Source organism: Dendrobates tinctorius, unplaced genomic scaffold (genome assembly GCF_039654945.1).
Source record: "Dendrobates tinctorius isolate UK_male_01 unplaced genomic scaffold, ASM3965494v1 ptg000060l, whole genome shotgun sequence".
In the NCBI taxonomy this organism is placed as follows: Eukaryota; Metazoa; Chordata; class Amphibia; order Anura; family Dendrobatidae; genus Dendrobates; species Dendrobates tinctorius.
In genome coordinates, this window is record NW_027361728.1 from 38,334,972 (window position 1) to 38,358,146 (window position 23,175).

Here is a 23,175-nt window from a genome sequence, read left to right on the forward strand (position 1 = left end):
ATCATTCCCCTCTTACGTGGATGAGTCAAGCTAAGGAGAGGAATGCCCGAGTCACCAGGTGGTTCCTGTCTCTGCAAAATTTTAAATTTTCAGTATAACATCGTGCAGGCAAGCTACAGGGGAATGCAGATGCCCTGTCCAGAGTTCACTGTATGTCATGTGTCCACCCCCTTGGAGTTGAACATTGGGGGGAGGTATGTGGTACAGTAAAGGGTGTTTTACTGGATGGAAGATATGTTTCTCCCAGCAGATTAATGTTTGGCCGGGTTTTTCCCTAAAGACGGGACCTGCAATGATGTCAGGGTCACGTGATCAGCCCATGTGGTGTCTACCTCACTGGTGGGAGGGGTTAGGCCCTATGTAATGGAGGTTGGTAATTGCCACAGTGTGAGTGTGTTTCTGGATGATACAGGAACTTGTGTGGACTCAGCCTGAAACTTGTGTACAGGATTTACGTGCTGCAGGACTATAGCAGCAAGACTCGGAAGAACCCCGGGAATGGCACCTGGCGGATGCCGCAGGACCTGGCAGCCGCTTAGTTACGCCCGTCCCGTGCAAGGAGTGAGTCTGGGACCAGTGGTTCTCCAAGCTGTAGTATGTGTTTGGTTTTCCTTATGTTTTGTTAAGCTGCTGGTTACTGAGTGACATTAAAACCACTGGAATTGGACTTTATGCCTGTGTGTTGCTTCGTTACTGCCGCCCGGCTATTGCATACCAGAGCGAATCCCTACATTACTAACTACAAAGTTTCTAATCCACCTAATCAAAACTTCTGAAATAAGTTTAGAGCATTTTTATTTTTTTGCTTTTCTTTTGAGAATTCAATTTTCTGTAATTTTATATCAATGCTGTCTTACACCACGAGCCCATACTAGGAGGCGCCTGTCTGAAATCTGTTCATTTAGACACTGTTCATATGTTCAGGTTTTAAATACATTAGATAGGGACTGCTCTGTGAAGGGTTACCGTGACGAGGTGGAGCAGCTTGGTATACATTTTTTGCTAAAAAAATATCGACTAAATACCCTGTATTTGTTATCCAGCACTTACTGATTACTGTCATATTTTTTACTGTAGATTATTTTTGCAAATTTGTCATTCTGTGTTTTCTTGTTGTGTTTCAGTCAGTGGGTGGCGTAAACACTGTCTGACCGACTTGTTCACATTTGTGCATGTCACATGTGTTTTTAATCCATTTTTTCCTTGCTTAGCATGGTTTGGGAGACCTCACCCCTCTCTTGGGTGACATGCACATAAATGAGCTGTCTTACACCACGAGCCCATACTAGGAGGCGTGTTGTGAACTCATTTTCTGCTCCACCAGTTGAGAATTCTCCTCCCGTTCTCCCTCTGGTGGTGACAGGAGCTAGTGAGGTTGGTTTAATTGGTAGTGATCTGCAACCTGAGGAGGAGGATAACGATTGGATCTCTGGAGTATCAGACTGGATATAAGACAGCCGACGCCCTATCCTGGTGCTGGTGATTCAGTCTGCTTCTCAGGTCTTGGACTTCAGCTCTGTTCCAGTCTTCTCAAGTTAAGTTTGTTTTTGCTAATGTTCACACTTGCTCTTGTTGGTCAATTCAGTTTTTTGTGTGGTCAGCCAGCCCCGGCTGGGGCTGTGCTGAATTTCCACTCTTATTTATCTGTATTTACCAATTTGCTTTTTTGTCCTGTATTAGATTGGCCTCTTTTTGCTCTGTCTCAGAATATTTCAGAGTGCTGATATAGTGGGAGAAGTCTAGTGACTTCAGGGTTAATTTGCTATCAGAAGTGTTGGACATTATTTTGGTAGGGTTTTTTGGCAGATTGCAGACAGTGTCTTTCCTTTTCTGTACTTTCTAGTTAGTTTGGCCCCATCGTTTGCTCAGCCTATTTTCCTGCCTTTGTTTGTGTTTTCATCTTGTCTCACCGTCAATACATGTGGGGGGCTGTCTTTCCTTTGGGGTCTGCTCTGGGGCAGTTAGTTTTCCTCTTTTCCTGCTTTAGGCTTATGTAGCTCTCTTATGAAAAAAGAGAAAAAAAACACGGACGCACCGCTGTTACCATTAAGCTTCTAGCGGTGTGCGGTATCCGGAGCTCTCAGTGCTGGCAGCTGCGGGTGCTGGTCTGGGAATCCACAACGCTGATTATATCCAAGAAGAAAAGAAGACCGCACTCCTGGAGCTGATGGAAATAGTGTTAGATTTATTGGCACATGCTATACATGTCGACCGGGGGAGTGATAACAGGAGAGGGAAAACAGCTGACAACGGCCATTTTGCACTACCACAACGCTTCAACAGACCTGTTGAATCGCTGTGGTAGCACGAAACGGCCGTTGTCAGCTGTTTTCCCTCTCCTGTTATCACTCCCCCGGCCGACATGTATAGCATGTGCCAATAAATCTAACACTATTTCCATCAGCTCCAGGAGTGCGGTCTTCTTTTCTTCTTGGATATAATCAGTTATGTAGCTCTCTGGTTGTGACGAGGCATCTAGGATCATCGTAGGTACGCTCCACGACTGCTGCTAGTTATGTGTTAAGATCAGGGATCTGCAATCTGCATAGTTACCAACCTCTCTGGTTTTCTGAGACGTAGCTTGTTGTTTTCTCCTCCTCGGTGACCCATTCATAACAGAGACGCCTGTCTGAATCCTGTTCATTTAGACACTGTTCATATGTTAAGGTTTTAAATACATTAGATAGGGACTGCTCTGTGAAGGGTTACCGTGATGAGGTGGAGCAGCTTGGTATACATTTTTTGCAAAAAACGTATTGGGTCGCCCTCCGTCCCAGGGCTGTGGGGTACTCGGTACCGGGCCAGTGTCAGGAGGATGTGTGCTGCAGTGGCGGCGACCCGGTCCGTGGCCCTGGGCGCCCAATGAAAATGATGGAAGTTTATATTACAGTTTATAGGAATAGTTTGTGACGCCACCTGTGGTGCACGGCAAGTGTGGTGTTAGGCCGACGCTGCATGCAGATCCTCTGGGACTGATGGTGTGCGCAGCAAAGGTGATAAAGCTCCCCACAGGCGGAGCTGTAGTCCCAGGGCAGTGTAGATGAAGTAATGGTGGGGAGGCGCAGGTGGTGTAGGTGCAGGTACCCAGGTGTAGCGGTGCTGGAATAACTGGAGGACACCAGAGTATGCGGTTCCAAAGCTTTACTTACTGTTTGCAGTTCACGCAAATGCCTGTCTCCGTACCGTGTTCTCCAGGTGAGGGCTCCAGCCAACCTCCAGGCAAGATAGGATTCTCCCCTCCAACACTCCGCCAACATGTACCTTTCTGAACGACTCCTCCAATGCGCCTTTAGGTGTGAAGCACTCCAGTACTTAGTTACCCTGGAATGCCTCTCTCTAGGTGTTCCTAGTCTCTACTTGTATGACAGACAGCTGTAGCCTGCTTCGGGGAACTCTAGCTCCAGAGTCCCAGCTCACGATTAATTTGCTGTTGTGTCCCAAGTCTATGATGGGAGCAAGGCGTTAGCGGCTCACTACTCCAACGGTGTCTGTTGCTGGATATGAAAGATCCGTTCAACCTCGGGGACCGAGCCCCGGCCTTTGCGCTCTGGACTGGAAGGGTTATCTATCTTTCTTCAACCTACTTCCCACCGTCCTTCTGTCTCCTTCGTTCCGATCTGTTCTATCTTTCTTATGGAAGGTTAAGTTATCAGTCTTGTCAGTCTCCTTCTCTTCCTTCCCTATGCCAGCAGGTCCTTCAAACATCCATCTCCTTCTCCTCTCGCTAACCAACTAACCCTTAATCCTCACTCTTCCCACTCTTTTGTATCATCTTACTCCACCCGCCTCCCAGCACATCTCGTGTTGCGAAGTAGGGTTCCACGAAGGGTGCTCTGCTACCCCTAGCCTGAAGCTGCTAGGTGGCCCCACTGTACTATCCTGTGTGTGGGGTGCAGGTGTGGAGTGTGGCTAGGAGCTCCCACCTTACCTGGATGGTGGGGTACCACACCTTAGGAGAAGGTGCAGTACCTCTGTGGTGACTGAAGCCTCAGGGGCGCCACAGTATCAATTAAATACCCTGTATATGTAAAAAACGTATCGACTAAATACCCTGCATTTGTTATCCAGCACTTGCTGATTACTGTCATATTTTTTACTGCAGAGTATTTTTGCTAATTTGTCATTCTGTGTTTTTCTTGTTGTGTTTCAGTCAGTGGGTGGAGTGAACACTGTCTGACCGACTTGTTCATATTTGTGCATGTCACATGTGTTTTTAATTTTATATCAATTGTTCATGTCTTCATCTTTTCTAAACATCACGTTATGTGGCTTAGCTTATATTGTTTGTGTGGGTGATTTTACCTTACTTACAGGTTTACAATTATAGAGATAGTTGTACTTACATTTGTCCTGGGGATATAATTGTGGGAGCGTTCAACCGTACATAATTATTAATTGCTTTTGCGGTATATTATGGTGATGTTGTTTGTTCTGCCCTGCAGATTCAGACTCATTATTTCTATTGCATTCACCCTTTAACCCCTTCACTACCAAGGGTGGTTTGCACGTTAACTCCCGGGCCAATTTTTACAATTCTGACCACTGTCCCTTTATGAGGTAATAACTCTGGAACGCTTCCATGGATTCCGGTGATTCTGACATTGTTTTCTCGTGACATATTGTACTTCATGTTAGTGGTAAAATTTCATTCAAATAACTTGTGTTTATTTGTGAAAAAAACAGAAATTTGGCAAAAATTGTTAAAATTTTGCAATATTCCAAATTTGAATGTTTATGCCCTTAAATCACAGAGATATGGCACACAAAAAACTTGATAAGTAACATTTCCAACATGTTTACTTTACATCAGCACAATTTTGGAACCAAAATTTTTTTTTGTTAGGAAGTTATAAGGGTTAAAATTTGACCAGCGATTTCTCATTTTTGCAACACCATTTTATTTTTACGGACCACATCACATTTGAAGCCACTTTGCGGGGTGTATATGATAGAAAATACCCAAAAGTGACACCATTCTAAAAACTGCACCCCTTAAGGTGCTCGAAACCATATACAAGAAGTTTATTAACCCTTTAGGTGCGTCACAGGAATTTTTTGAATATTTAAAAAAAAATTAACATTTAACTTTTTTTCACAAAAAAAATACTTCAGGTTCAATTTTTTTTATTTTACCAAGGGTAACAGGAGAAATTGGACTGCAAAAGTTATTGTGCAATTTGTCTTGAGTACGCTGATACCCGATATGTGGGGGGGAATCACTGTTTCGGCGCATGACAGAGCTCAGAAGGGAAGGAGCGCCGTTTGACTTTTTCAATGCAAAAGTGACTGGAATTCAGATCAGACACCATGTCGCGTTTGGAGAGCCCCTGATGTGCCTAAACAGTGGAAACCCCCCACAAGTGACCCCATTTTGGAAACTAGACCCCCCAAGGAACTTATCTAGATATGTGGTGAGAACTTTGAGCCCACAAGGGCTTCACAGAAGTTTATAACGTACAGCGGTACAATTAAAAAATCATATTTTTTCCACAAAAATGATCTTTTCACCCCAATTTTCATTTTACCAAGGGTAACAGGACCCTAAAAGTTATTGTGCAATTTGTCCTGAGTACGCTGATACCCCACATGTTGGGGTAAACCACTATTTGGGCGCAAGGCAGAGCTCGGAAGGGAAGGAGCGCCATTTGACGTTTTTGGCTGGAATTGAGATCGGACACCATGTCGCGATTGTAAAACCCCTGATGTACCAAAACAGTGGAAACCCCCCACAAATAACACCATTTTGGAAACTAGACCCCCCAAGGAACTTATGTAGATGTGTGGTGAGAACTTTGAACCCCCCAGTGCTTCACAGAAGTTTATAATGACTGGGCGTGAAAATAAAAAAATCGTATTTTTTCCACAAACATGATTTTTAGTCACCAACTTTTTTATTTTCCCAATGGTACCAGGAGAAATTGAACCCTAAAGTTGTTGTCCAATTTGTCCTGAGTGCGCTGACACCCCATATGTGGGAGAAAACTACTGTATGGGCACATGTCGGGGCTCGGAAGGGAAGTAGTGACGTTTTGGAATGCAGACTTTAATGGAATGGTCTGCAGGTGTCATGTTGCTTTTGGAAAGCCCCTGATGTACCTAAACAGTGGAAACTCCCAACAAGTGACCCCATTTTGGAAACTAGACCCCCTAAGGAACTTATCTAGATGTGTGGTGAGCACTTTCAACCCCCAAGGGCTTCACAGAAGTGTATAATGCCCGGGCATGAAAATAAAAAAATCATATTTTTTCCACAAACATGATCAATTAGTCCCCAATTTTTTTATTTTCCCAAGGGTACTAGGAGAAACTGGACCCCAAAAGTTGTTGTCCAATTTGTCCTGAGTACGCTGATACCCCATATGTGGGAGAAAACTACTGTATGGGCACACGTCGGGGCTCGGAAGGGAAGTAGTGACGTTTTGGAATGCAGACTTTGATGGAATGGTCTGCGGGTGTCGTGTGCGTTTGGAGAGCCCCTGATGTACCTAAACTATTGAAACTCCCCACAAGTGACCCCATTTTGGAAACTAGACCCCCACAGAACTTATCTAGATGTGTGGTGAGCACTTTGAACCCCCAAGTGCTTCACAGAAGTTTATAACGCCCGGGCGTGAAAATAAAAAGATCATTTTTTTCCACAAAAATGATATTTTTGCCCCCAATATTTTATTTTCCTAAGGGTAACAGGAGAAATTGGACCCCAAAAGTTTTTTTGCAATTTGTCCTCAGTAGGCTGATACCCCATATGTGGAGGTAAAACACTGTTTGGGCGCATGGCAGAGTTTGGAAGGAGCACCATTTGACTTTTTCAACGCAGAATTGGCCGGAATTGAGATCAGACGCCATGTTGCATTTGGAGAGCACCTGATGTGTCCAAACAGTGGAAACCCCAAATTCTAACTCCAACCCTAACCCCAACACACCCCTAACCCTAGCCCTAACCCTAACCCTAGCCCTAACCCTAACCCTAGCCCTAACCCTAGCACTAACCCTAGCCCTAACCCTAGCCCTAGCCCTAACCCTAACCCTAATGGGAAAAATGGAAATAAATACATTTTCTTTTAATTTTATTATTTTCCCTAACTAAGGGGGTGATAACGGGGGGGTTGATTTACTATTTATGGTGGTTTTTATATTTGGCAGCTGTCACACGCTAAAAGACACTTTTTATTGTAAAAATAGTTTTTGCATCACCACATATTGAGAGCTATAATTTTTCCATATTTTGACCCACCGAGTCATGTGAGGTCTTATTTTTTGCGGGACGAGTTGACGTTTTTATTTGTACCATTTTCGGGCACGTGACATTTTTTGATCACTTTTTATTTTGTTTTTTGGGACACAGAATTTACAAAAACCAGCGTTTCATGAATTTCTTTTGGGTGGTGCGTTTACGCCGTTCCGGGTGCGGTAAAATTTATAAGGCGGTTTTATTCTTCGGGTCAGTACGGTTACAGCGATACCTCATTTAGGTCTTTTTTTATGTTTTGGCACTTTTATGCTATGAAAACAATTTTATATAAAAAATAATAATTTTTGCATCACTTTATTCTGCGAGCTATAACTTTTAATTTTTTTCGCTGATGATGCTGTGTGGCAGCTTGTTTTTTGCGGGACAAGATGACGTTTTCAGCGGTGCCATGGATATTTATATGCGTCTTTTTGATCGTGCGTTATTGCAGTTTTTGTTCGGCGGTATGATAATAAATCATTATTTTTTGCTTCGTTTTTTATTTTTATTTTTTAAGGGTTTCGCTTAAGGGGTTAACTACTGGGACAGTTTTATAGGGTGGGTCGTTACGGACGCGGCAATACCAAATATGTGTACTTTTATTGTTTTGTTTTTTTATTTCCAAAAAATGAATTTATTGGGGAATATTTTTTTTTTTTTTAATTTATTTAGCGATTTTTTTTAAATTATTTTTACACTTCTTTTTTTTTTTTTTTACTTTATTACAATGTTCCAGGGGGGACATAACTGTCCTGTGACAGATTGCTGATCTGTCACATCACAGATCACTGTGACAGATCAGCGATCTGTCACAGGCAGTCCAGAAGGCTTCCTCATGCCTGCGCTTTGCAGGCACTGAGGAAGCCAGCTTCCTGCAGGCCCCCGGAGGTCCCCGCTGCCATATTGGATCCGGGGACCTGCAGGAAAGGAGCCCCCAGCAGCAGCGCTGCACATTGCCCCCTCCCTGCCGATGCTTCCCTTTAACCCCCGGTACACCGCGATCGTGTTTGATCGCGGTGTGCAAGGGGTTATTGTGTCGGGGGCGGTCCGTGACCGCCCCTGACACATTGTGCCGGGTGTCAGCTGTGATAATGAGCTGACACCCGGCCGCGATCAGCGGCGCTCACCACAAGTTTTTTCCTTTTACATTTTTTACTTATATTTTGCTACATTTTGTTTTTGTTCTTTTTTTTTTACATATAGAAGTAGAGTTTAGCCAATCTCTCGAAAATTTATATTGGGCAAAATTGTTCAAAATAGCTGTAAGATTCAATTTGATCTAAATAATGTTTGGCCATCATCACATCTGCTCCTAAAAGTCTTATGCTTTGAGGTCTGACCAGATTCGAAAGCATAATAAACATGGAGCAAGGAGGAGTATAGAAAAAAAATTACGCTCACGTGTCCTATGACCACCCTCAGCCTCCTGCCTGGTCTTCCATTTCCATCTGTTTGGTTTTCAGATCCGTCTTGTCTACAGTCTTTGTTCTGGATAGTGTTTGTACATGACGCATATCAATGACCATCAATGATGTTCGTTGCAACACATAAAACCATGTGAAGCCTAGTCAGATCCAGCCCGAAAAAAAGACCAATCAGAAAACCAACCCGAAACAAGAGGAGGACCATGGGGAGAACTGCGATGGCAGGAGAGGTGAGGGTTGTGTATAGGACAAGTGATTAGTTTTAACTATTTTATAATCCGTCCTAGTAGCCAAATACAGAATTAAGTAAAATGCACACAATTTTGCTAGATTTGTGTGAATCCAATCTGGAAAAATTCAGGTTCTGGTCAAACCAAACTTCACATGAAATTCATAACAAATTTCATCTCTATATTCCAAATTCTCTTCAGAGAGGAAGAGACAATTTGCATACTTCCCATAGGAGCATTGCAGCTTTAAGTCTCCCCTCCAGGCATGCTTAGTATCTCAATTTCCACAAGGAGAAACTATACTTCTTGGTTCTCTATATTGCAATTTTTGGTATTGGTTAGACATTTCATTATGTGTTGTAAAGGTGTACAGTAAGGACAACATGTCACAAGACTAATGGGTCCTGAATCACAGGCACCATGAAGCAGAAGCAGGCTACTTGGTCACAAACATCTAGATCAATTTTTAACACAGACCTATCAATCAAGCTGGGCAGGAAGAAGCCAACAAGGAACCACCTTTTTGACTCTTCTCACCCCCTCCTTTAACCCCTTAACAACCAATGACGCCACATAGGCGTCATGAAAACCTGTGCCAATCTGACCAGTGACGCCTATGTGGCGTCATGACTTTAAAGCCCCCCTGCGTGTCGGGTGACCGGGGTTACTAAAAGGTCACCTGACCCGCAGATACAGGAGCTTTGTTCTTCACCACAGGGTGCGAGGCTTTGCCCCCACGTCGTTACGATCGCTCTGATTGGCTGTTAAAAGTGAAACAGCCAATCAGAGCGATAGTAATATTTCATCAATGAAAATTGATGAAATATTACAATACAGCCATGACCGATGCTGCAGTAGCATCGGACATGGCTGGAGACCCAGATCCAACCCCCCCACACGACTCACGGGGCTGATCGGCCCCCGATACCGACTGACAGCAGCAATGTGCCGCCGCCGTCATCATCTGCTCCCCTCCCCCTTCTCTCCGCTCTCCCCACCTTCCGACCCGCCCTCACCCCCCGGTACCTCCGATGTCCCTCTCCGGCTCCCGGTGTCCCGCCGTCCAGCTTCATGGGTGCCACCATCTTGGAAAATGGCGGGCACATGCGCAGTGCGTCCGCCGGCTGCAGATTCATTCATTCATTTTGATCACTGTGATAAACTCTCACAGTGATCAAAATAGAATGAAAGGTAAATAAACCCCCCATTTATCACCCCCATAGGCAGTAACAAATAATAAAATAAAGAAATTATTTTTATTTTTATTTTTCAATTAGGGTTAGGGTAAGGGTTGGAAATAGGGTTAGGACTAGGGTTAGGGCTAGGGCTAGGGTTAGGGTTAGGGCTAGGGTTAGGGTTAGGGTTAGTGCTAGGGTTAGGGTTGGAAATAGGGTTAGGGATAGGGTTGGAATTAGGGTTACGGTGGAATTAAGGCTGGAGTGGAATTAAGGTTAGGGTTGGAATTAGGGTTAGGGTTAGAACTAGGTTTAGGGTTGGAATTAGGGTTAGGGTTGGAATTAGGGTTAGGGATAGGGTTAGGGGTGTGTTGGGGTTAGGGTTATTTTATAGGGTTGGGATTAGGGTTAGGGATGTTTTGGGGTTAGGGCTGTGGTTAGGGGTGTGTTGAAGTTAGGGTAGGAGTTAGAATTGAGGGGTTTCCACTGTTTAGGCACATCAGGGGGTCTCCAAACGTGACATGGTGTAACCATTGATTCCAGCCAATTTTGCGTTCAAAAAGTCAAACGGTGCTCCCTCCCTTCCAATCCCCGATGTGTGCCCAAACAGTGGTTTACCCCAACAAAAATTGCACAACATCTTTGGTGGTCTAATTTCTCCTGTTACCCTTGGGAAAATAAAAAATTGGGGGCTAAAAAATGATTTTTGTGGAAAAAAAATGATTTTTTTATTTTCACATCTCTGCGTTATAAACTTCTGTGAAGCACTTGGGGGTTCAAAGTGCTCACCGTCACCACACATCTAGATAAGTTCCTTGGAAGGTCACTTGTGGGGGGTTTCCACAGTTTAGGTACATCAGGGGCTCTGCAAATGTAACATGATGCCCACAGACCATGCCATCAAAGTCAGCATTTCAAAATGTCACTACTTCCCTTCCGAGCCCCGAAGTGTGCCCAAACAGTGGTCCCCCCCACATATGGGGTACCAGCGTACTCAGGACAAACTGGACAACAACTTTTGGGGTCCAATTTATCCTGTTACCCTTGGGAAAAAAATTGCGGGCTAAAAATAATTTTTTTTGAGGAAAATAAATGATTTTTAATTTTCAAGGCTCTGCGTTATAAACTTCTGTGAAGCATTTGGGGGTCAAGGTGCTCAAAACACATCTAGATAAGATCCTTGAGGGGTCTGGTTTCCAAAATGGGGTCACTTGTGGGGGGTTTCTACTGTTTAGGCACATCAGGGGCTCTGCAAACGTAACGACAACCGCAGACCTTTCCATCAAAGTCTGCATTTCAAAACGTCACTACTTCCATTCTGAGCCCTTACATGTGCCCAAACAATGGTTTCCCCCCCATATATGGGGTGCCAGTGTACTCAGGACAAACTGGACAGCAACTTTTAGGGTCCAATTTATCCTGTTACCCTTGTGGAAATAAAATTGCTGGCTAAAAATCTTTTTTTTTGAGGAAAAAAAATGATTTTTTATTTTCACGGCTCTGCGTTATAAACTTCTGTGAAGCACTTGGGGATTCAAGGTGCTCACCACACATCTAGATAAGTTCCTTGGGGGGTCTAGTTTCCAAAATAGGGTCATTTGTAGGGGGTTTCCACAGTTTAGGTACATCAGGGGCTCTGCAAATGTAACATGATGCCCACAGACCATTCCATCGAAGTCAGCATTTCAAAATGTCACTACTTCCCTTCCGAGGCCCAACCTGTGCCCAAACAGTGGTCGCCCCCCCACATATGGGGTACCAGCGTACTCAGGACAAACTGAACAACAACTTTTGGGGTCCAATTTATCCTGTTACCCTTGGGAAAATAAAAAATGGTGGACTAAAAATCATTTTTTGAGGGAAAAAAAATATTTTTTATTTTCACGGTTCTGCGTTATACACTTCTGTGAAGCACTTGGGGTTTCAACGTGCTCACCACACTGGCTAGTCCCGTGTTTGAGACTCTTAAATGAGGCTCCACGGACTTTATTTGCATATTCGTATTTCCCAGGGAGCATTGCACCTAGGATTTCACTGTGTTTGAGCGTCTTTGTCGGCTGCCGCAGTGTTTTCTTTGACTGGTCTCCCTGAGGTCAGTGATTGTTTCGTGATGCTTTTTGACACTCATAGCACTCACATGTTATTCAATGAGGCCGTGCACATGTTCCATTTTTCTTGGGTCTAAGTTGTCCAAGAAAAAGAATTTTCAGCATGCATGATTTGCCTCCGATATCTGATCACACTCAGCCATTCAAGTCTATGGGTCGGTTAAAAAAATTGGATCGCATTTGGATGACATCCGAGTGCGGTCCAATTTCCATCGACGGACTGTGGAATTTCTCTGTTATTCCTCCTGGAAATGTATGAATAAATTAAAAACTGGGGGATACTATTACCTTATCAGTGGGATATGTCGTTACGTAGTCTGAAAGTATCACTATATATTGGACACTATGAGAGAAAGTAGGCACATGCCCAGTTGACAGAGGAAATGGTAACACCAATTTATACAATTTATACCAACATTTCCTGGAGGATTAATAGGGGAGTGATTTTTTATGGGAAATACTTACTACACGTCAGGAAAGGGAACATTTTCTTTTTAAGTACATTTTGTGAAGCAAGAAGAGTTACCGTACATTTTATGAATTCTGTTTATTCAATCTCTGATAGAGTTAAACTAGAACTACCGCATGTTTCATAATACCTATAACTACCATTAGGGGTCATTTTGACCCCCATTCAAAAGTACTGACTCTGGAGTAAAAATAACTTTTTTGTTGCCAACAAATTAAAGAACATTTATTTTAACATAGTAGGAACAGTGTTAAGATCAAGTACAGCACGCATTTTCCTTTTACATGGTCATAGCATGCGGTGTCCAACAGTTAACACAAACAGTACTTTCTTCCACTTTCCCAGTGCATTTTCCACAAACTGGTTTGTTACAGTTTGCACAAGTTTTAGTTGTTTTGTTTTTGTTGCATCTTCCAACTCCACATTTTCGACGCTTGTGGATTCCTTGTCCTTTTGTTTGTGGTTCAGACATTGCAGATGATGGGCCACTTCTTCTGACTCATTTTCAGATAAATTCTGAAGACATTTCAAAATTTCATCACTTGTCAGACCCCTCTGCTTACTCATGCTTCAAATATACGTTGCAAAAAGGGACTTGTAAGATCGCAGAAGTAATAAAACGACACTGTACAAACATGCAGAGTTGTAGCTTCAACTGTAATGTTTGCTACTGAAGTGCAAACAGAAATCGCTACAAGAGACAAGGATCAAACATGTTCAGACAAGTTTAGACAAAACAAAATGCTGAATCATCCCTGATATGCAAAGATACAATTACACTCTACAACTAGGGAGAAGCGCTGTGATTTTCTGTACTCTGTAATATTAGGTGACTTGCCTACTACTACTTTTATGTATGGTGTCAATTGACCCCTTCAGTACTTATAGGTATGAATTGTAAAATCCGGGTCCCTGAAAAAGTTACAATTCATTTTTGTGTCCTAAAATATACACTACCATGAATAAATAAAAGTCACAAAAAGTCAGAACTCATTTGTTAAAATTTTAGAAATTATAGGAAAAAGAAATAGCACATGGGTCAAAATGACCCCTCCGGTAGTTCTAGTGTTAACTAAAAAAAAATAATAAAATATTGGGGGGAAAGAAAATCAATAACAGGAAAATAATCAGAACTGATGTAAAGTTTAATGCCGGTAGACTAGGGTTTTTTGGTGTCTGGACTGATAGCGAGTGAGACACTTCTTTTAGCTTTTGATTATGTTTTATTGAATGAGGTTTGAAACTTAAAGAAAAAATGTAATTTCCATCATAAATAAAACATACAGTATTTGGATTCGTGCAGCAATCAAGCTGTGATGTACACATGAATGTTAAGTCAACAGCAACAGCCAGGACCCATCTTGACCTTTTTTCTTTTTTTTTTCTCTTTGCTAACAAAACAGCAGAAAATATGTTTTATGTCAAGTTTCATTAACCCCTTCACAACCCATGACGCCTACGTAGGCGTCATGAAAAGTCGTGCCCAAGCGACCTATGACGTAGGCGTCATGCTATAAATAGCCCCCCTGTGGGTCGGGTGACCGGGGTCACTGAAAGGTCACCAGACCCGCACACAGAGGACACTCTACAGTTAATCCAAGGGGGCGTGGCTTAGCCCCCACGTGTCTACGATCGCTCTGATTGGCTGTTAAAAGAGAAACAGACAATCAGAGCGATTTGTAATATTTCACCAATGAAATTTGGTGAAATATTACAATCCAGCCATGGCCGATACTGCAATAGTATTGGACATGGCTGGACACCGACACCCGACCCCCCCACACTGACTGGCGGGGCCGATCGGCCCCCGCCACCGATGGATGGCGGCGATCGGTAGCCGCCGTCATCATCTGCTCCCCCTCCCCTTCCTATCGGTCCCTCCCACCTTCTGATCCCCCCGGGACCTCCGATGGTGCTCCCGGTGTCCCGCCGTGGCTCCCGGCGTCTGGATCCTGGGTGCCGCCATCTTGCAAAATGGCGGGCGCATACGCAGTGCGCCTGCCATTGTCCAAGATGGCGGCGCCCATGAATTTGCCGGTTGCCCGTTCATTTTTCATTTTGATCACTGTGATACACTCTCACAGTGATCAAAATGAAAAAAAAAGTAAATAGACCCCCCTTTTATCACCCCCATAGCCAGGCGCAAATAATAAAATAAAAAAAATATTTTTTTTTCCATTTAGGGTTCGAACTAGGGTTAGGGTTGGAATTAGGGTTAGGGTTGGAATTAGGGTTACAGATAGGGTTAGGGTTAGAAATAGGGTTAGGGCTAGAATTAGGGTTAGGGTTTGAATTAGGGTTAGGGTTGGAATTAGGGTTAGGGTTAAAATTAGGGTTAGGGTTGGAATTAGGGTTAGGGCTGGAATTAGGGTTAGGGCTGGAATTAGGGTTAGGGTTGGAATTAGGGTTAGGGCTGGAATTAGGGTTAGGGCTGAAATTAGGGTTAGGGGTGGGTTGGGATTAGGGTTAGGCTTGTAGTTAGGGTTAGAGTTGGGATTAGGTTTAGGGGTGTGTTGGCGTTAGGGTTGTGGTTAGGGTTATTATTAGAGTTGGGTTAGGGTTAGGGGTGTGTTGGGGTCAGAGTTGGAGTTAGAATTGAGGGGTTTCCACTGTTTAGGCACATCACGGGGTCTCCGAACGCGACATGGCGCCATGATTTATTCCAGCCAATTTTGCGTTCAAAATGTCAAACAGTACTCTCTCTATTCCGAGCCCCGACGTGTGCCCAAACAGTGGTTTACCCCCACATATGGGGTATCAGCGTACTCAGGAAAAATTGCACAACAACTTTGGGAGTCTAATTTCTCCTGTTACCCTTGGGAAAATAAAAAATTGGGGGCTAAAAAATGATTTTTGTGAAAAAAAATGATTTTTTTGTTTTCATGGCTCTGAGTTATGAACTTCGGTGAAGCACTTGGGGGTTCAAAGTGCTCATCACACATCTAGATAAGTTCCTTGGGTGGTCTAGTTTCCAAAATGGGGTCACTTGTGGGGGGTTTCCACTGTTTAGGCACATCAGAGGTTCTGCAAATGTAACATGACGCCCGCAGACCATTCCATCAAGTCGGTATTTCAAAACGTCACTACTTCCCTTCCGAGCCCCGACGTGTGCCCAAACAGTGGTCCCTCCCCACATATTGGGTACCAGCCTACTCAGGACAAACTGGACAACAACTTTTGTGGTCCAATTTCTCCTGTTACTATTGTGAAAATAAAAAATAGAGGGCTAAAAAAATCATTTTTTGAGGAAAAGAAAATATTTTTATTTTCACAGCTCTGCGTTATACACTTCTGTAAAGCACCTGGGGGTTCAAAGTGCTCACTATGCATCTAGATAACTTCCTTAGGGGGTCTAGTTTCCAAAATGGGGTGATTTGTGGGGGAGCTCCAAAGTGTAGGCAGACAGGGCCTCTCCAAATATGACATTGTGTCTGCTAACGATTGGAGCTAATTTTCCATTCAAAAAGTCAAATGGCGCTCCTTCCCTTCTGAGCCCTGCCGTGTGCCCAAACAGTGGTTCCCTCCCACATATGGGGTGCCAGCGTACTCAGGACAAACTGAACAGCAACTTTAGGGGTCCAATTTATCCTGTTACCCTTGTGAAAATAAAAAATAGCGGGCTAAAAAATCATTTTTGAGGAAAAAAAAAGATTTTTTATTTTCATGGCTCTGCGTTTATAAACTTCTGTGAAGCACTTGGGGGTTCAATGTGTTCACTACACATCTAGATAAGCTCCTTGGGGGGTCTAGTTTCCAAAATGGGGTCATTTGTGGGGGGTTTCTACTGTTTAGGCACATCATGGGCTCTGCAAACGCAACATGATGCCCGCAGAACATCCCATCAGTCTGCATTCCAAAATCGCGCTCCTTCCCTTCTGAGCGCTCCCATGCACCCAAACTGTGGTTTCCCCTGACATATGGGGTATCGCTGTACTCAGGACAAATTACACAACAACTTTTGTGGTCCAATTTCTCCTGTTAGCCTTGTGAAAATAAAAAATAGCGGGCTAAAAAATCATTTTTGAGGAAAAAAAAATTATTTTTTTTATTTTCACTGCTCTGCGTCATAAACTTCTGTGAAGCACTTGGGGGTTCAAAGTACTCAGCACACATCTAGATAAGTTCCTTGGGTGGTCTAGTTTCCAAAATGGGGTCACTTGTTGGGGAGCTCCAATGTTTAGGTACACAGGGGCTCTCCAAACACGACATGGTGTCCACTAACGATTGGAGCTAATTTTCCATTCAAAAAGTCAAATGGTGCTCCTTCCCTTCGGGACCCTGCCGTGTGCCCAAACAGTGGTTTATGATCACATATGAGGTATTGGTGCACTCAGGAGAAATTGCCCAACAAATTTTAGGATCCATTTTATCCCATTGCCCATGTGAAAATGAAAAAACTGAGGCTAAAAGAAAATTTTTGTGAAAAAAAAGTCCTTTTTTTTTACGGATCAATTTGTGAAGCACCTGGCCGTTCAAAGTGCTCACTATGCATCTAAATATGTTTCTTGGAGGGTCTAGTTTCCAAAATGGGGTCACTTGTGGGTGAGCTCCAATGTTTAGGCGCACAGGGACTCTCCAAACGCGACATGGCAACCGCTAAATATTCCAGCATATTTTCCATTCAAAAAGTCAAATGGCGCTCCTTCCCTTCTGAGCCCTGCCGTGCACCCAAACAGTGGTTTATGACCACATATGAGGTATCGGTGTACTCAGGAGAAATTGCCCAACAAGTTTTAGGATCCATTTTATCCTGTTGCCCATGTGAAAATGAAAAAATTGATGCTAAAAGAAAATTTTTGTTGGAAAAATTAAAATGTTCATTTTTTCCTTCCACATTGCTTTAGTTGCTGTGAAGCACGTGAAGGGTTAATAGTCTTCATGAATGTAGTTTTTAGTAGCTTGAGGGGTGCAGTTTTTAGAATGGTGTCAATTTTGGGTATTTTCTGCCATATAGACCCCTCAAAGTGACTTCAAATGTGAGGTGGTCCCTAAAAAAAATGGTTTTGTAAATTTTGTTGTAAAAATGAGAAATCGCTGGTCAACTTTTAACCCTTATAACTTCCCAACAAAAAAAATTTTGTTCCAAAATTGTGCTGATGTAAAGTAGACATGTGGGAAATGTTATTTATTAACTATTTTGTGTCACATAACTCTCTGGTTTAATGGAATAAAAATTTCTGTTTTTTTCACAAATAAATGCAAACATTATTGACCTAAGTTTACCACTAACATGAAGCCCAATATGTCACGAAAAAACAATCTCAGAATCGCTAGGATCCGTTGAAGCATTCCTGAGTTATTACCTCATAAAGGGACACTGGTCAATATGGCCAAAAATGGCCAGGTCATTAAGGTCAAAATAGGCTGGGTCATGAAGGGGTTAAAGAGATGTATAATATTTTATCCAAGCTTGATGGAACATAAGAACACACAACGCAGACGTCAAAAGCACAGGTACATGTGTTTACTGATGAAATAAAATGTTTATCCATTATTTTGCAAGGAGGAATGAGCAAAAGATAGATTTCCATCGTGACAATCCAAAAATATTGACCTGAGTTGACTTAGCACAGCGATAGATAGAACCCCTACGTTCTGCCTTACGGAGCTACGAGATCTCCATATGGCACCATATTGCAGGAGTTTTCACCCCTAGAAGTGATGCTTAATATTGAGCTACAATGCACAAAATAGAATGAAGGGAACACGTAGATCGTACATCAAATCTCCATGAAGGAAAGTTGATAATCGTTACCGATATAAATTAAGTAACTTGTTGAGAATAAAATGACAAATCAATGGTCAGTAGGGACCAAAATTTTTATCTGACCCAGGGTTGGATTCCAAATCATCCCAAAAATCTAAGTAAAAAGCGGAAATCACAGGCGGATCTAAGGTCAATTTCATCACGGCAACTCGTAATGTGACACATTAGCAGGTAAAGGCCCCATGTGCCTATGTGGAAATCCTACAATGGGTGTGTGTTATGATTGAGTCACCGTAGGAGGCAAAAACAGAAATGCTAGCTAAGTCCAGAAAACCAGAGAAGTTGGCAACTATCAGATTGCAGACCCCTGAACCTATCAACACAACTAGCAGTAGCCGTGGGGGGTTCCTACGATGACCTAGACCCCTCGATCACAGCCGGAGAGATACATAGGCCTAAAGAAGGAAAGGGGAAATCTAACTGCCCCAGAGCAGACCCCAAAGCAATAGGCAGCCCCCCACATATAATGACGGTGAAGCAAGATGAAAACACTTACACAGACAGAAAGACAGACTGAGCAAAGACGGGGCCCAAAACTACCTAGATAGGAACGGAGAGGAAGGCTGCTGTCTGCAATCTGCCAAAACCCTATCAGAGACAAAAGCTGATATAAAAATGGCCCTGAAGCAACTAAGCTTCAAAACTAAATCAGCACTCAGGTACTTTCTGAAGACAGAACTAACGGAACACTGCACACTCCAGCAGGGAGTGGCAGAATCCAAAAAGCAAGAAAAACAAAAACAAATCTTAAATGCAAAAAGGCAAAACAGAAAACTTAGCTTTAGGAGAGCAGGAATCAGACTGGTGTCCAAGAGTCCACAGAGAAATCACCCGCAGGGCAGAAACGGCGTAGGCTGCCTTAAATCCAGTCAGTGACTCCACTCAGCCAATCGTCTTCATTAGTCCCAGGTGCCTGATAATCAGGCTCACTACCTTCCTTCACTAGAATAGGGAGTTCACCAGGCCTCAGTGACGGAGGGGAAAATGAACTCACAACAGTACCCCCCCCCTGAGGAGGGGTCACCGAACCCTCAACAACGCTACCAGGGCGATCAGGGTGAGCCCGATGAAAGGCACGCACCAATCATTTGGCATGAATATCAGAGGCAGAGACCGAGGAATTATCCTCCTGACCATAACCCTTCCACTTAACCAAATACTGGAGTCTCCATCTAGCCAGACGGGAATCCAGAATTTTCTCTACCTCATATTCCAAGTTACCTTCAACCAATACAGGGTCCGGAGGTGCCACCTCAGGCACAACTGGCTCAACAAACCTCTTCCACAAGGACTTATGGAACACATTATGGATCTTAAATGTGACAGGAAGAGCCAAACGAAAAGAGACCGGATTAATAATCTCCAAAATCTTGTAAGATCCAATAAATCTAGGCAATATTTTTTGATGATAACCACACCATATCACCAACCTTAAACTGGGGACCAATGGTCCTATGTCGGTTGGAAAACCGCTGGGCCTTTTCCTGGGAGAGAGATAACTTATCCACCACTTGGTCCCAGATCTGGTGCATTCTCTCCACCACAGTGTCAACACCTGGGCAGGCAGAGGGCTCCACCTGCCCTGAAGAAAATCGAGGATGAAAACCAAAGTTACAAAAAAAGGTGACATCAAAGTGGCAGAACTAGCTCTATTATTTAAAGCAAATTCGGCCAAGGGCAAAAATGAAACCCAATCATCCTGATCAGCGGAAATAAAACATCTCAAATACGACTCCAAGGTCTGGTTTGTTCTCTCTGTCTGCCCATTGGTCTGAGGGTGAAAAGCAGAGGAGAAGGACAACTGAATTCCCAGCTTGGAACAGAAAGTTCTCCAATATCTAGACACAAACTGAACTCCTCTGTCAGATACAATGTTCTCAGGAATCCCGTGCAAGCGAACCACCTGTTGCAAAAACAGGGGCACCAACTCAGAGGAAGACAGCAACTTAGGGAGTGGTACAAGATGAACCATCTTAGAGAACCTATCACAAATCACCCAAATAACAGTCATCCTTTGAGAGACAGGCATATCAGAGATGAAATCCATTGAAATATGGGTCCATGGCCTCTTGGGGACAGGCAAAGGCATCAACAACCCACTAGAGCGAGAACATGATTTAGACCGGGAGCTCGTCCCACAGGACTGCACAAAATTCCTGACATCACGAGACAAGGAGGGCCACCAAAAAGACCGACTCACCAGATCTCTAGTACCAAAAATACCTGGATGACCAGCCAATGCAGAGCAATGAACTTCAGACATCACTCTCTTCTTCCACTGGTCAGGAACATACAACTTTCCACTGGGGCAATGCTCAGGTTTGTCCTCCTGGAACTCTTGCAGAGCAAGTCTCAAATCGGGCGAGATGGCAGAAAGAACTACCCCTTCGCCTAAGATGGTAGCAGGCTTGGTCACCATAGGAGAATCAGCAAGGAAACTCCTAGAGAGGGCGTCTGCCTTGACATTCTTAGTTCCAGGAAGGAAAGAGACCACAAAATCAAAACGTGTAAAAAACAAGGCCCACCTAGCCTGTCTAGGGTTCAAGCATTTAGCCGACTCTAGGTAAATCAAATTTTTGTGGTCAGTGAGGACCACAACTTGATGTTTGGCTCCCTCCAACCAATGTCTCCACTCCTCAAATGTCCATTTCATGGCCAACAGTTCCCGATTCCCCACATCATAGTTACGTTCAGATGAAGAGAACTTTCGGGAAAAGAAAGCACAGGGATTCATTTTAGATGTTACCGGATCCTTTTGGGACAACACCGCTCCTGCACCAATCTCAGAAGCATCCACCTCTACCTGAAACGGGAGTGAGACATCAGGCTGCCGCAGAACCGGGGCGGAGGTAAATCTACGCTTCAGCTCCTGAAGGGAAGCAACCGCCTCCGGAGACCAATTCAACACATCCGCACCCTTCCTGGTCAGGTCAGTCAATGGTTTGGCAATACTAGAAAATTTTGCTATAAATTTCCGATAAAAATTAGCAAAACCCAAAAACTTCTGGAGGGCCTTCAAAGAAGTGGGCTGAACCCAATCATAAATGGCCTGTACCTTGGCCGGGTCCATTTCAATAGTTGACGGAGACAAAATAAATCCCAAAAAAGAAATCCTCTGTACTCCAAAAAGGCATTTTGATCCTTTGACATACAGAGAATTCTCTCTCAAGATCTGGAACACAGTCCGAATATGTTCCACATGAGCATCCCAATCCTTGGAGAAGATCAAAATATCGTCCAGATAGATAATCAAAAATTTATCGACAACGTCTCGGAAAATATCGTTCATGATGCACTGGAAGACAGAAGGGGCATTAGTGAGCCCAAAAGGCATCACCAGGTACTCAAAATGTCCCTCCGGAGTATTAAACGCCGTCTTCCATTCATCCCCCTGCTTAATGCGGATAAGATTATACGCCCCCCTGAGGTCAAGCTTGGTAATCCAGCAAGCACCTCTGACTCTAGAGAATAGATCCGAAATCAGGGGTAACGGATACTGATATTTAATAGTAATTTTATTGAGGGCACGATAATCAATACAAGGCCTCAAAGAACCATCCTTCTTGGCCACAAAAAAAAACCGGCACCTAAGGGTGAAGAGGATGGTCTAATATGACCCTTCTCCAACGCCTCCTTAATATAGGACCGCATAGCCTCGTGCTCGGGTACAGATAAATTGAAGAGCCGACCCTTAGGAAATTTACACCCCGGGCTTAGTTCAATTGCACAGTCATAACTCCTATGAGGAGGCAAGGACGCAGACTCATTCTCACTAAATACATCATAGAAGTCCGCCAAATAGTCAGGAACCTCATGCGACTGAGGAGAGGTGGAAAAAACCGGAGCCTCACTAAAGGTACACCGGCAACCCCAACTCACCACAGACACAGACTTCCAATCCAAAACCGGATTATGAATCTGCAACCAGGGAAACCCCAGAACAACAGCATCATGCAGACCATGCAACACCAAAAATCTGCAATTTTCTTGGTGGTCTGGGGCGACCCGCATGACCAACTGGGTCCAAAACTGAGGTTTATTTTTAGCCAGAGGGGTAGCATCAATCCCCCTCAAAGGGATAGGCGTCTGCAGAGGTGTCAACGGAAATCCACAACGTTTAGCAAAATCCAAGTCCATTAGGTTTAGCGCTGCTCCCGAATCCACAAAAGCCTTGGCGGAAAATGTGGACAGGGAACAGATCAGAGTAATCGCCAAAAGAAACTTAGGCTGAACCCCACCAACAGAAAACGTGTGTGCAAAGCGTTTCTCACGTTTAGGACAAACAGAAATAATATGTGAGGCATCTCCACAGAAAAAACACAGCTTATTACGCCTTCTGAATTCCTGACGTTGCACCTTAGACAAAACTCTATCACATTGCATAGGTTCAGACGTCTGTTCAACCGGTGGCAACACCTCTCGTGTAATCCTGCGTTCACGAAAACGGCGATCAACCTGAATGGCTAAAGACATAGAATCGTCCAGACCAGAGGGAACAGGAAATCCCACCATAGTATCTTTTACGGCTTCTGACAAACCCTTCCGAAAGAGAGCAGCCAAGGCACTATCATTCCAGGTAGTAAGGACCGCCCACTTTCGGAACTTTTGACAGTACAACTCTGCAGATTCTCGACCCTGGTTCAATGCTAACAGGATTTTTTCAGCCTGATCAATAGCATTAGGTTCGTCGTACAGCAACCCCAAGGCTTGAAAAAATGCGTTCACATTAGTCAGAATAGGGTCATCTGGTTTCAAAGAAAACGCCCAATCC